A 14,081-nucleotide genomic window follows, 5' to 3' on the forward strand; every position below is an offset into this window, starting at 1 on the left:
GAATAGTCATTCTCCTTAATAGTGCGCACTGTTAGCATGGCTGCAGCTCCTGCTGTGGGTCTGCGATTTTGTGTGCCTGCTATTAAAGAGAATGAATATTCACTCCTCTCCAGGCCCATGGGAGTCGGGAAGAGTAGATATTCATTCTCTCTAATAGCGGGCACACAGGATCGCTGAGCCGCAGCAGGAGCCGGCGGCTGTGACTGACAGTGCGTGCTACTAAGGAGAATGAATATTCACTCCTTTCCACTCCCATGGGCCTGGAGAAGAGTGAATGTTTATTCTCTTTAGCAGCGGGCACACGTGGTAGCTACAGCTGCTGGCTACTACCTGTGCATCACTACTACGCAGCCGCAACGTCCCCCACCACCACCCTCCACAGCCGGGAGAACAGCTGAGCCGTAATGGGACGTGGGACTGAGCTCTTGAAGGGGGACAGTCCTGTGGAAACCAGGACGGTTGGGAGCTATGTGTAATGTAGTCTATGACCATAAATCAGCCGAGAGGAGCTCAGAAAAAGTTGGATAAAAAATATACAGACATCCCTATTAGACTGTCAGAACGAGCTCACTGACGGGCTCTCAGTTACAGGTCGGCCATTTTCTCTCATTAGTGCAGCTTTCCTCACAAACTGACCAGCACTTCTGTCCACACAACGGCTACAAGTGGGGGAAGTATATGGCCAGAGCCGCCCACCAGTCTATGAGTGTTAGAAAGTGGCAACAGAAAAACACCAACAGTCTCAGCACTCAAAGGGTTAATGCCCCCCCTGCGCCCAGTAATGGGGGAACTCCACATACCTCCACCTGCAGAGCCGCCACCACATATATGGCTGTTCTGTGCGCACAGGACCTGTGATGAGGTCACAGGAGGGGAGGAGTCAGGGGTCACATGATCAGGGGCCTCAGTGGATGCAGGATGTAGACAGTTCAGCGCTGCCACCACTAGATGGCGATGCTCACACTCACTGCTGTGTAGTCGCCTCTTCTGGCTTTTTAGTGTTTTTTTTATGCAATTGCTCATGTTTTTAATGGAGCAAACATCACAGGTCAGACAGGATTTTTTTTACGCTGTTATATAATTTATGTATTTTTACACTGTTATATAATTTATGGATTTGGGCAAAATTCTTTTTTTTCCTGATTAATGAAACTTACATTTTTATTGTCGCTTTATGTAATATAATAATTTCCCCTTATCGCTGATTGTTCCGTTTTCTCAGAATGTGACTCTTCCCATTTGTCCACAGTCCTGTCCGCAGCACCGACATTGTGAAGAGTGGGAGGAGCTCCGCGGGGAGAGGCGTAAAAGAGCGCCCCCAACAGTCACCATAATGTACAACACAGAAGTGACAAATTATTACAGGAATGTCTAAGGTCACTGGAGAACACTGCTGTTATAATTTACACCACTTTTGTGCTGTACATTCTGATGATTCTGTCGGCTGCTCCGTCACTGTCACCACCCTCCCCGCAAATCTCCACCCAGTCTTAGTTTGGAGGTGACTTTTTGAGGACCTCACTCCAGCATCTCCATTCTAGTCACCTTGGTACCGAGCCGTCTAGAGTGGAGGTTACGGCCAGGACCTCAAAAAAATCACCTCCGCTCTACGTACTCACCTCACTAGTGAGCCGCCTACAGTGGAGGCTAAAATGAGGTCCTCAAATAATCATCTCCAATCTAGACGGCTCCTTATAGAAGTGGCCAGAATGCAGTTACTGCAGTGCGGGGGTTAACGAGGATCCGGAATAAATGAGGGTGCAGGTGGTTCGTTTTCTTAAATAGTAATTACATTTTATATATACAGGTGCATCTCACAAAATTAGAATATCATCAAAAAGTTAATTAATTTCAGTTCTTCAATACAAAAAGTGAAACTCATATATTATATAGAGTCATTACAAACAGAGTGATCTATTTCATGTGTTTATTTCTGTTAATGTTGACGATTATGGCTTACAGCCAATGAAAAAAACAAAAGTCATCTCAGTAAATTAAAATAATTAACAAAAAACACCTGCAAAGGCTTCCTAAGCATTTTAAAAGGTCCCTTAGTCTGTTTTAGTAGGCTCCACAATCATGGGGAAGACTGCTGACTTGACAGATGTCCAGAAGGCAGTAATTGACACACTCCACATGGTCCGAGTTCCAATTTTCATTCGGAAATCAAGGTCCCAGAGTCTGGAGGAAGAGTGGAGAGGAACACAATCCAAGCTGCTTGAGGTCTAGTGTGAAGTTTCCACAATCAGTGATGGTTTGGGGAGCCATGTCATCTGCTGGTGTAGGTCCACTGTGTTTTATCAAGACCAAAGTCAGCGCAGCTGTCTACCAGGAAATTTTTAGAGCACTTCATGCTTCACTCTGCCGACAAGCTTTTTGGAGATGGAAACTTCATTTTCCAGCAGGATTTGGCATCTGTGCACACTGCCAAAAGTACCAATACCTGGTTTAAAAATAACAGTATCACTGTGCTTGATTGGCCAGAAAACTTGCTTGACCTTAACCCCATAGAGAATCTATGGGGTATTGTCAAGAGGAAGATGAGAGACACCAGAGCTATCAAAGCAACCTGGTCTTCCATAACACCTCAGCAGTGCCACAGGCTGATCGCCTCCATGCCACCCCGCATTGACGCAGTAATTGATGCAAAAGGAGCCCCAACCAAGTATTGAGTGCATTTACTGAACAGACATTTCAGTAGGGCAACATTTCAGATTTTAAAAACATTTTTCAAGTTGATGTTATAAAGTATCCTAATTTACTGTGATAATGACTTTTGTGTTTTCATTGGCTGTAAGCCATAATCATCAACATTAACAGAAATAAACACTTGAAATAGATCACTCTGTTTGAAATGTCTCTATATAATATATGAGTTTCACTTTTTGTATTGAAATACTGAAATAAATTAACTTTTTGATGATATTCTAATTTTGTGAGATGCAACTGTATTACTGTGAAGACCCAGGGTCTTCAGTGGGCCTAACGCTACTCAGACAACACAGGGTGAGGGTAAAACAGCGTGGCAATACTTTACTGAACCACAAAGCGGACAATAAACACGTAGAACAGTCCCAGCAAATACCCAAGATGGTACAACATTACACAGTCTCACCCTTCCTTCTCCGCCCGCCTGGGATAGAACAACTGCGACTTTGGAGACTTCCAGGGCTGACTACCTGAACAAGTGGCCCCCCGCTTCTGGCGGGTCCCCACAGAGAGAAGGTAGCGGCAGGCTTAGGAAACTAGCAGTCCATCAAGGTACCATGCTAGGAGACCCGAGGGTCCCAACCTGGCCTCTCCGAGACTTTCCATGGGGCCAGATGACCAGTGGGTGACAATCTGGCTTCTCCGAATGTCTCCATGAGTTCACTTTCCATGGGGCCAGATGACCAGTGGGTGACAATCTGGCTTCTCCGAATGTCTCCATGAGTTCCAGGCGACTGGTGAGTTTCTCCTGGCAACTCCACACAACAAATCCATGGGACCAGGTGACTACTTCATCCCAACCTGATCTCCCCAAAATGTATCCATGGGCTCTCTGATGGCTTATAGAGCAGATCCGTAACTTTCCAGTCAGGGCCATACACTAAAGCTAGAATCATATAGAATTCAAATCTGTGTCTCTTTGGGTAATGCCATGCAACCCATCTACTGTCCTGAAGGATGTCTCTTATTCTCCTTCTAAAGTATTTCTGATGTTCCTTGATTCTCTGTCCCAAGTCTGACTGCTACAAAAAAACACATGTCCCTCCTGCTTCTCTGGGCTCAGTCCCCTGAATGGCAGAACTGCTCTAACCCTCACCCCCCCAAAGCTAAGTGTTCATTAGTGGAGGTATCTTTCTCAGGTCGACGGCATCACCTGTGTCTAAATGTGAGACTCCCTATGGTGAAGGCTCTGCCGAATCTTCTTTCAACACTTACACAATGGGCCTAGACGATTTTTGAACAATGGTTAGAGGCTCCTGAGATACTAATGAGATTAGTGGAATGCAGGACACTTTACAAGTTAAATTAGTGTACATAAACTAACGAGCAAGTAGAACATTAATAAAACACAGCCAGCAATCTCTAATAAAACACAATAAAGTATTTCTCTTGGATTAACAAATCAATACGTCTGGCTTATTAAGTTTTTACTCTGTATCGCCACAATTACCGAAACTGCATAAAAATATGCAAACACCACTGGGCCGCCCAATTATATCTGACTTGCTATTGAACCACTCGTTCTACGTCCGGGTAGCGAGCATTTTTATTGGTATATGGTCTCCCATGTTGGTATGTGCTGCCCCCCTCCTGGTATTTGTGCTGCCCCCACCATCCTATCCCGGTATGCGTGGCACCCCTCATCCCCAATCCCGGTATGCGTGGCTCCCCTCATCCCCAATCCCGGTATGCGTGGCACCCCTCATCCCCAATCCCGGTATGCGTGTCACCCCTCATCCCCAATCCCAGTATGTGTGGCACCCCTCATCCCTATTCTGGCATGCGTGGCACCCCTCATTCCTATTCTGGCATGCGTGGCACCCCTCATCCCCAATCCCGGTATGCATGGCACCCCTCATCCCCAATCCCGGTATGCGTGGCACCCCTCATCCCCAATCCCGGTATGCGTGGCACCCCTCATCCCCAATCCCGGTATGCGTGGCACCACTCAACCCCAATCCTGGTATGCGTGGCACTGTAAATGTGTCTCCAGTAAAATGGCGCCGGATAGCGCTATGCGCACGCGCCGATCCAACGTCTCACTCCGCCCCCGGTCTCCGCTGAAGAGAGGCGCCGCGGCAACGCTCTTCCCGGTCAGGTAAGTATGTAAGTATGGCGCCGGAGATCGCAGTGTGCGTTCAGTGCCTACGCATACCGCGATCTCCGATGCCATACACCTCCTCTTACCTGTAACGGCTGGATGTGGTCTTCTGTCTGGAGCCAGACTACGCGTCACGCATGCGCAGTCTATCGAGGCTTCGGACAGAGACAAGCATCCCCGGTTATATTATAGATGTAGGCAATTATTTGGAAAATGTAAATAGGTGGATCGACGAAAAATTACAGCTGTTAGTTGAGACCCTTTCATCATTCCTGTTGGACACTTGGGGATTTGTTGAAGCGAATTGATGGTCTCAGCTTAAGTTCTGACATTATGCTGGTGGCGGGAGATGCTGAATCTCTCTACACCAGCATTAGGCGTACAGATGGGTTAAAAGCTATCAAGATTTTCTTGAGACATCTAACTTGAGTACGGATATGGTCGCTCTCATATTGGAGCTCTTGGAGTTCTCGTTAACACATCATTTTTTTACATTTAAGGGGTCCTTATCAGTGTTGAGCAAGCATGCTCGACACTGCTCGGTACTCGCCCGAGCATCTCACTACTCGGGATGTTTGGCGAGCACCGAGCATTTCCGGGTTACTCGGGCGGAAGCTCGAGTCTCCGCCCTGCACGTTTGGCGCTCTTTACAGAGCCAATGAACATGCAGGGATTGCCAGCCAGTCACTGTAAAGCCGCAGCCATGTTGTTTGTGGGCATGACAGTGATTGGCTGGCCGCACAGCGTCACTTTGAGTATTTCAAACCGGGCGCCGCCATCTTGAACACAGTCGGATCAGACAGTGTAGGGTCAGTGCTGCAGAGCTAGGGAGAGATTTATACAGCAAAATAGTTAGTGTAGGGTCTCTAAAGCCTGCCAAATCAAACAAACAGTCCTTCTCAGGACTAATATTCATCCCAAATATCAGGCAGGCAGGCAGGCTGTATAGGAGACGCAGTGGTTATACCAGCAAACGCTGCATTACAGTCCTGTGTGCTCCTGTTGATCAAATTGCTAGACTTATCCCCCGGTCTCAGGGGCCAGGAAAAATCCTTTTTTTTTTTCATCTAAATCCTGTATTTTTTTTTCCCTCAGTCAGACTGTACAAATACGCGTCTTATTAACCTTTTGGTATCCCCCCCCCCAAAAAAATAAATAAAAAAATTGAGTGTGTCTGTGACTGTTCAGACACCAATATATCTGTTTAAAAGAGTCTGGTGTAGGCCAGATAACTAGAACTGTGGTTTTGCAGTTCCCCGGGTCAAAGCTCTGTATTATTCTGCTTTTGTCATTTTTTCCGAAAAATAAAAACAGTAATAGTGTCTCCCTGACTGTTCAGACACAAATATATCTGTTTAAAAGAGTCTGGTGTAGGCCAGATAACTAGAACTGTGGTTTTGCAGTTCCACGGTTCAAATCTCTATTATCCACCTTTTTGCCTTTTTTACATAAAAAATAAAAAAATTGAGTGTCTTGCTCAGTGTTCAGACACAAATATATCTGTTTAAAAGATTCTGGTGTAGGCCAGAGAAATAGAACTGTGGTTTTCCTCTTGCACGGTTCTAACCTCCTTTTTATTACCCTTTTTCCATTGATAGTGCGAGTGTAAGCTATTTTACTTCATTTACAATGGGCAAGGCGTGTGGCAAGGGACGTGGAACTGAACGTTCTGGTGATGGTGCGTGTAGAGGACGGGGCCATGGCCAAGGTGAAAATGTGCCACAACCAACAGCCACATCTTCTCGCTCCCACTTCTTGACCGAATTACTAGGGAAGCACACTACAACACCAGTATTGCGAACTGATCAGTGTGAACAGGTTATTAATTGGATAGCAGATAATACTTCCAGTTACCTGGGCACCACCACCTCAGGTCTGTCTTCGACACGGTCAAGTTTTAGTAGCCGTGAGTCTCGACCGCATACTCCTCCTCACCCTGATGCTCCTTCCTCCCACCATGCCGAGTGTCGTCAGACAGCAACTGATCCCACACTTGGACACTCTGAAGAGCTGTTCACTGGTCCATTTCCATATTTGTGCCCCTCGCATGCTCCGCTTGAAGTAGTGGAAGAGGAGATCCCATGTAGCGATGGCCAAATATTTGAACAACCACGGCCACAGGAAGTCGACGCTGGCAATTTGTCACAAGAGATGGACGATGACGAGACACAATTGCCACGAAGTGAGGAGGAGGATCGTGGTGCGCAAGTGGAAGAGGTGGTGGATGATCTAGTAACTGACCCAACGTGGCAGGAGGACACGCAGAGCGAGGCCAGCAGCACACAGGGGGAGGGAGGCAGAGTACCCCAAGAGGCAGGAAGAAGCAGTGTGGTGACCGCACACAGAAGGCGGGCAACAGTTCCCCGTAACACCAACACAAGGGACGTTGCCAGTACAACCGGTAGGTCTTCCAGAGTCTGGAATTCTTTTAAAGACTCTGCTGATAACCCCAAAAAGGCCATTAATACCACCTGCCATGCCAGCATCAGCAGGGGTGACAAAACTACCAGCCTGACCACCACCAGCATGATCAGGTACATGTCAGCAAAGCACCCGACTTTGTGGGGCGAACCCCAGGGTCCACGACCAGTGTCAGCGGGTGTCACCACTGCTTCTTCTGCTGTTGTCCGTGTAATAGAACCCCCTGTTGTGCGTGCAAGGCAATCCGCTGTCCATACTGCATGCAAAGATGCCCCCTCCTCTCAGTCTTCACTTGTTATGGCAGTTTCTCAAAAAACAGCATTAAAGTCCAAATCCCACCGCAGCGTTCAATTGTCCATATCCCAGATCTTTGAATGAAAGCGCAAATTCGCAGCCAACGCCCCACAGGCCACAGTCCTAAATTCGCACATTTCACGAATGCTTATGTTGGAAATGCTGCCTTTTAGGCTGGTGGAGACGGAATCCTTCCGCAACCTTATGGCGGTGGCCGTCCCTCGGTACTTGGTCCCCAGCCAACACTATTTTGCCCGGTGTGCCATCCCCGCATGTGTCCCAAAACATCTGCCATGCCCTCAACAACGCAGTTACTGAGAGAGTCCACCTGACAAAGGACACGTGGACAAGTGCTTGTGGCCAGGGACGGTACATCTCCCTGATGGCACACTGGGTAAACATAGTGGAAGCCGGGACCCAGCCGGACCTTGGGATGGAACACATCCTCCCCACACAGAGGATTGCGGGCCCTATGTCAGAGTTGCCCCCACAGTGTACAGCTCCTGCGCATCATCCTCCTCCTCATGTTCAGACTCCATCTCAAATATCACCACATCAGTTACAAGCTGGAAGCACTGCAGTACTGCCTCAGCCAAGCGGCAACAGGCTGTGCTAAAACTCATAAGCTTGGGTGATAAACCTCACACTGCTTGTGAGTTGTGGACAGCTGTGAAAGAGCAGGCAGATCTGTGGCTGACACCGCTGAACCTACATCCAGGCATGGTCATGTATGACAATGGCCGTATCCTGGTGGCGGCTCTGAGGCGAGGTGAGATCACACACGTACCATGCCTGGCTCATGTGCTTAACCTCGTGGTTCAGCGGTTTCTTAAATCGTACCCCGAGTTGCCAGATCTGCTCGTCAAAGTACGCCGCCTGTCAGCTCATTTTCGCCAGTCGGCTACAGCTTCCGCCGCCCTTGCTGTGTTGCAGCAGCGTTTACAGCTTCCGGCACACTGACTGGTGTGTGATGTCCCCACACGCTGGAACTCTACCCTCCACATGTTGCAAAGGATTTGTGAGCAGAAGAGAGCAGTTGTGGAGTACCAGCTGCAACAAGGCCGTCGATATTCAGGTCAGACTCCACACATAAGACCTCAGGAGTGGACCTGGATGTCTGACATATGTACCATCCTGACAAACTTTGAGGAGTCCACCAAGATGGTGAGTGGCGATAACGCCATCATTAGCGTCAGCATCCCACTTGTCTGTCTTTTGCAACGCTCTCTGCAGAGAAGTAAAGAGGAAGCATTGCAGCCAGAGTATGATGAGATGGATCAAGAAGCCGTAATGGGCGATTACACAAAGCTCAGCCTCATCTCATCCCAACGTGCATTGGGGGACAATGAGGGAGAGGAGGAGGAGGAAGAGGAAGAACAGTAGCTGGTATCATGCGCTGTAGACGGTAGTACCTGTACAACTGTCATACAGTCGGTTCAGCGTGGGTGGCCTGAGGACAGGGGGGAGGAGGAGGAGGAGAGCATGGTCAGTCGTCATCTTGGTGAGGACACGGAAGTCTTGCCCGTTACCAGTCTGGCAGGCATGGCTGACTTTATGTTACGCTGCCTTAACCGTGACCATCGCGTTGTCAAAATGTTGGGTGACAGTCATTACTGGTTGGTGACACTTTTAGACCCCCGCAACAAGGAGAACTTTCACTCTCTTATTCCTGAGGTGGAGAGGTCTACAAAAATGTGGCAGTACCAGAAGGCCCTTGCTGCAGAACTGTTAAAATAATTCCCATCTGAACACGCTAGCGGCAGAGGTCACAGTTCATGACCAACCAAGGCGCACAGGCGAGAGAGACGCAACTCCAATCCAGCAGAGGCAGGGGAACACTGTCAACATTCTGGGACAGTATTCTGAGACCCGCCCAGCTTACAGGCCCTGAGGCGCGGGGTACTCTCACAAGGAGTGGAAAGTTTCAAAAGATGATGAGGGAGTACCTTGCCGACTGTACCAGCGTCCTCCGTGATTCCTCGGTGCGTTTTAATTATTGGGTATCCAAGCTGGACACTTGGAATGAACTCGCTCTGTACGCCTTGGAGGTCCTGGCCTGCCCTGCCGCTAGCATGTTATCGGAGCGTGTTTTTAGTGCCGCTGGGGGAATTATAACTGATAAGTGCACTCGCCTGTCAACTGACAATGCTGACAAGCTGAACCTTATCAAAATGAACAAGGGCTGGATTGGGCCAGACTTCACATCACCACCAAATGACAGCAGAGTAACAAAGTGAAATCCACTGTGTAATTTCGGGAGGTGCATTCCCATGCACCGCTTCACACCCACACATGGGTATACGCTTCCTCATTTCGGCTGTTTTTTGCTCTTCTCCTTATCCTCAGCCTCCACCACCACTATACCACCAGGGTGACCGTGGTCCGTGTTGCCAGCATTGCAAATCCCTCCGTCCTAATTTTTGGCAGCTTTTGCTTGGAAGGCATAGGCAAAGACTATGGGAGAACTACTCCCCAATAATGGGAATGTTTTTAATATGCTGTACTGCATAGCTCTTGTAAGGGGCATTAAAACCGTCTTGTTAAGCTACTGCGACCTCCACCACTCTTCCAAGGGGCATTAAAACAGTCTTGTTAAGCTACTCTGACCTCCACGTCTCTTCCAAGGGGCATTAAAACCGTCTTGTTAAGCTACTGCGACCTCCACCACTTTTCCAAGGGTCATTAAAACCGTCTTGTTAAGCTACTGTGACCTCCACCGCTCTTCCAAGGGGCATTAAAACCGTCTTGTTAAGCTACTGCAACCTCCACCACTTCTCCAAGGGGCATTAAAACCGTCTTGTTAAGCTACTGCGACCTCCACAACTTTTCCAAGGAGCATTAAAACCGTCTTGTTAAACCACTCTGACCTCCACGTCTCTTCCAAGGGGCATTAAAACCATCTTGTTAAGCTACTGCGACCTCCACCACTTTTCCAAGGGGCATTAAAACCGTCTTGTTAAGCTACTGCGACCTCCACCACTCTTCCAAGGGGCATTGATATGGTCTTTTTATTCCACTGCGACCTCCACCACTCTTCCAAGGGGCATTAAAACAGTCTTGTTAAGCTACTGCGACCTCCACCACTTTTCCAAGGGGCATTAAAACTGTCTTCTTAAGCTACTGTGACCTCCACCACTCTTCCAAGGGGCATTAAAACCATCTTGTTAAGCTACTGCGACCTCCACCACTTCTCCAAGGGACATTAAAACCGTCTTAAGCTACAGCAACCGCCACCACTTTTCCAAGGGGCATTAAAACCGTCTTGTCAAGCTACTGCGACCTCCACGTCTCTTCCACGGGGCATTGATATTGTCTTTTTATTCCACTGTAACCTCCACCACTCTTCCAAGGGGCATTAAAACCATCTTTTTAAGCTACTGTGACCTCCACGTCTCTTCCAAGGGGCATTAAAATCGTCTTGTTAAACCACTCTGAACTCCACAGCTCTTCCAAGGGGCATTGAAATGTTGTTTTTAATTACCTCTAACCTCCATGACTCTTCCAACGGGCATTACATTTCCTCCTAATTTTAGTCAGCTTTTGCTTTTCAATGCATAGGCGAACACTAAGGGAGACCCACTCCCTAATAATAAGTAGAAGGTTTTTAGTACGCTGTAATCCACGTCTGTTTCAAGGGGCATTGCAGTTCCTCATAATTTTTGGAAAGCCTTCCATTCACTTCTTAGGCCAACAGTGTACAGGAGACCCAGTTGCTATAAATGGAAAAAATGGTTTAGTTAAGGCCCTCTGACCTCCATGTCACTTCCAAGGGGCATTGGAGTGCCTCGAAATTTTTGGTAGGCATTGCACTCACTGTATGCCCTGTATGCACTCAACTGTGTAGCCGAACCGCTCCTTTTGGTACAGAAACATATCCTACAAGACATGTGTGGTTGACTGCCCTGATATTGATGTGAATGGTCCCTGTTCCTCCTGCTCTTTCTCCTTTTCCACCACCTCATCCATCATTCATCACCTGAAGCTTTGTTTTAACGGGAGTCATAGAACTGGGATAGTAGCAGGAAAACATCCAGCAATCCTTGGAGGAGGTAGGATATGCGCCAAAACGCTGACCACCTCAGGCCTAGCCGCTACTACATACATCCACTTGCATTCCAAGGAACAGAAAGCTAAGGAGATGGATGGCCTCATGATCATGAATAATTTACTCGTTGTGTAGCAGGCCGACCACTGCTGCTGTCTACCTTCTGAACTTTGTGTTGAAGTGTGATTGACCCAGGACCCGCAATCCTCTATGTCTGGAGGACGTGTTGCATCCCAGTGTCCAACTGTGTCCCGGCTTCCACAATATTAACCCAGTGTGAAGGCGTCAGTGAGATGGACCATCCCTGGCCACATTCACTTGTCCACGTGTTTGTGGTTAGGCTGTCCTTCAAATAGGGGCGGCTGGGGACCGAGTATGGACACCTGGCTGCCCCCTGGCGGCTGGGGACCGAGTGTGGACACCCGGCCGCGGGGAGGCTGGGGACCAAGTATGGACACACGGCCGCCCCCTGGCGGCCTGGGACCGAGCGTGGACACCCGGCCACGGGGCGGCTGGGGACTGAGTATGGATACCAGGCCGCCGACGCAGCCATGACATGGTGGCCGGCATCTTCCTCCACATGCCTAAAAGGCCCAATTTCAAGTGCAAGCAAGCTAGCAGTATGGTATTGCAGCCTGGGGGTGGGTGGGTGACACTTACGCTTGCATTCCAAGAAAACAAAGCAGATGCTAACTTCTATCATCATCATCATGCTCCTCACCTTGGCACTCTCAACTCCCCTGATGGAGAAGCCAGGGCCCACCGGAGGAGTCTGGTTCTCTGGTGGGCTCGTCCAATGCTGCCCTAAAGCAGGCCAGGCTAAGAAAAGTGTGGGGGAAGTTGCCAGGAGAAATAGGGGCGGCTGGGGACCGTCTATGGACACCCGGCCGCCCCCAGGCAGCTGGGGACCGTGTGTGGACACCCGGCCGCCGGGCGGCTGGGGACCGAGTATGGACACCCGGCCGCCCTCTGGCGGCTGGGGACCGAGCGTGGACACCCGGCCGCCGGGGACTGAGTATGGATACCAGGCCGCTGACGCAACCATGACATGGTGGCCGGCGTCTGCCTCCACATGCCTAAAAGGTCCAATTTCAAGTGCAAGCAAGCTAGCAGTATGGTATTGCAGCCTGGGGGTGGGTGGGTGGCAAGCTGCATACTTGCGCTTGCATTGCAAGGAATGGGGGAGGTACAATTGAACACTGCCCTGGGACAAGGACATGCACGGGGATAGTTGCAAGTCTGCATCTTCTGATGCGGCAAGGATCACTTCTAATGGGCACACTTTTAGGCAGTGACCTGGGTGTCAGAGATGCTTCCAGGAGTCTTCCCCATGCTGTTCCCATGTCTTTTCAGCACTGTATGCATGTGTCACACATGGCCAGATAAGATTGTAAAATGTTAAAATGACATTTCCCGGTGAATGCATTTGTCACAGTTGAAAGCAATACAAAAGTGCAAAAATGCATAAAAAATGCTACTTGTGAGCATAGCCCAAGGTGTGGAGGAGTATTTTTGTGTTTGGTTATTTATTTTACCTTATACACAAGTCTTTACCCTGGAAAGGAAGTTCCTTAACATATTTCACAGGAAAACCGTTTCAGTTTAGTTTTTGAACGTTTTATTGTGAGCCTGTAAAAGTGGCTTAATACCTCTCACCACGTTGTTGACAGCAGTGACCTGGGGGTCAGAAATGCTTCCTGGGGCGATGCCCATGCTGTCCCCATGTCTTTTGAGCACTCTCACTATCGCTTTGGGCACTTTTTAGGCTTTCTACAGACTGCCGGGGGTGTCACCGCAAAAATGCTCGTCTCTCCCATAGACTAACATTAGGTTCGTTGCTCGGGTCGAGCACCCGAGTATCACGGTGAGCTCGGCCAGAGCTTCGATCACCCGAGCATTTTAGTTCTCGCTCAACACTAGTCCTTATACCTGCAGCTCAAGGGGACAGCCATGGGGCATCATTTGCCCCAGCATATGCCCACTTATTCCTGGGCCTGTGGGAGAGGGACCTCACCCTGTCAGATCAGCAGTTGTTAATGGACCGCATCCCCTTTTGGACGCGGTACATTGACGATATACTGCTGATCTGGCAGTGTTCGGTAGAAGCAGTGCATCAGTTCATGGGTATGTTAAATAGGAATGATGTGAAAATTCATATTACCTAGGAGTTTGATGCAAACAAAATCAACTTCTTGGATGTAACTATTAGGAGAGATGACTATTTTTTTTACAGACCAATATATTTAGAAAAAGTACCGCTACTAACATGCTGCTGCACGCCTCCTCCTCCCATCCAAGGTATATGGTTCAGTCTGTGCCAATTTCTCTGCTTGCAGAGGATTTGTTCAGATGTCTCTGATTTTGAGATACAGGCAGAGGACTTGAAGTCGCAGATTTACGAGAGGGGATATAGTAAGCGGGCAGTAAAGAGAGTATATACTCTACACAGTCTGACCTCCTCTACAATAAGAGAAAAGAAAAGAATAGTGAGGAGGTTAGGTTCATTACTAA

At 48.7% G+C, this 14,081-nt stretch overlaps 1 protein-coding gene and 1 pseudogene across 1 annotated transcript in view; both read right to left on the reverse strand.

Moving 5' to 3' along the window:
- The window catches only part of LOC141270645 (uncharacterized), a 327,734-nt gene that overhangs the window by 69,080 nt on the left and 244,573 nt on the right, over positions 1–14,081 (reverse strand). The gene's annotated exons all lie outside the window — the stretch shown is intronic.
- LOC141270784 (uncharacterized) overlaps positions 1–14,081 on the reverse strand; it is a 116,657-nt pseudogene that overhangs the window by 24,028 nt on the left and 78,548 nt on the right.

The sequence above is a fragment of the Phyllobates terribilis genome, unplaced genomic scaffold (assembly GCF_046119375.1).
Source record: "Phyllobates terribilis strain yellow unplaced genomic scaffold, ASM4611937v1 Scaffold_5__5_contigs__length_657084704, whole genome shotgun sequence".
Classification (NCBI taxonomy): domain Eukaryota; kingdom Metazoa; phylum Chordata; class Amphibia; order Anura; family Dendrobatidae; genus Phyllobates; species Phyllobates terribilis.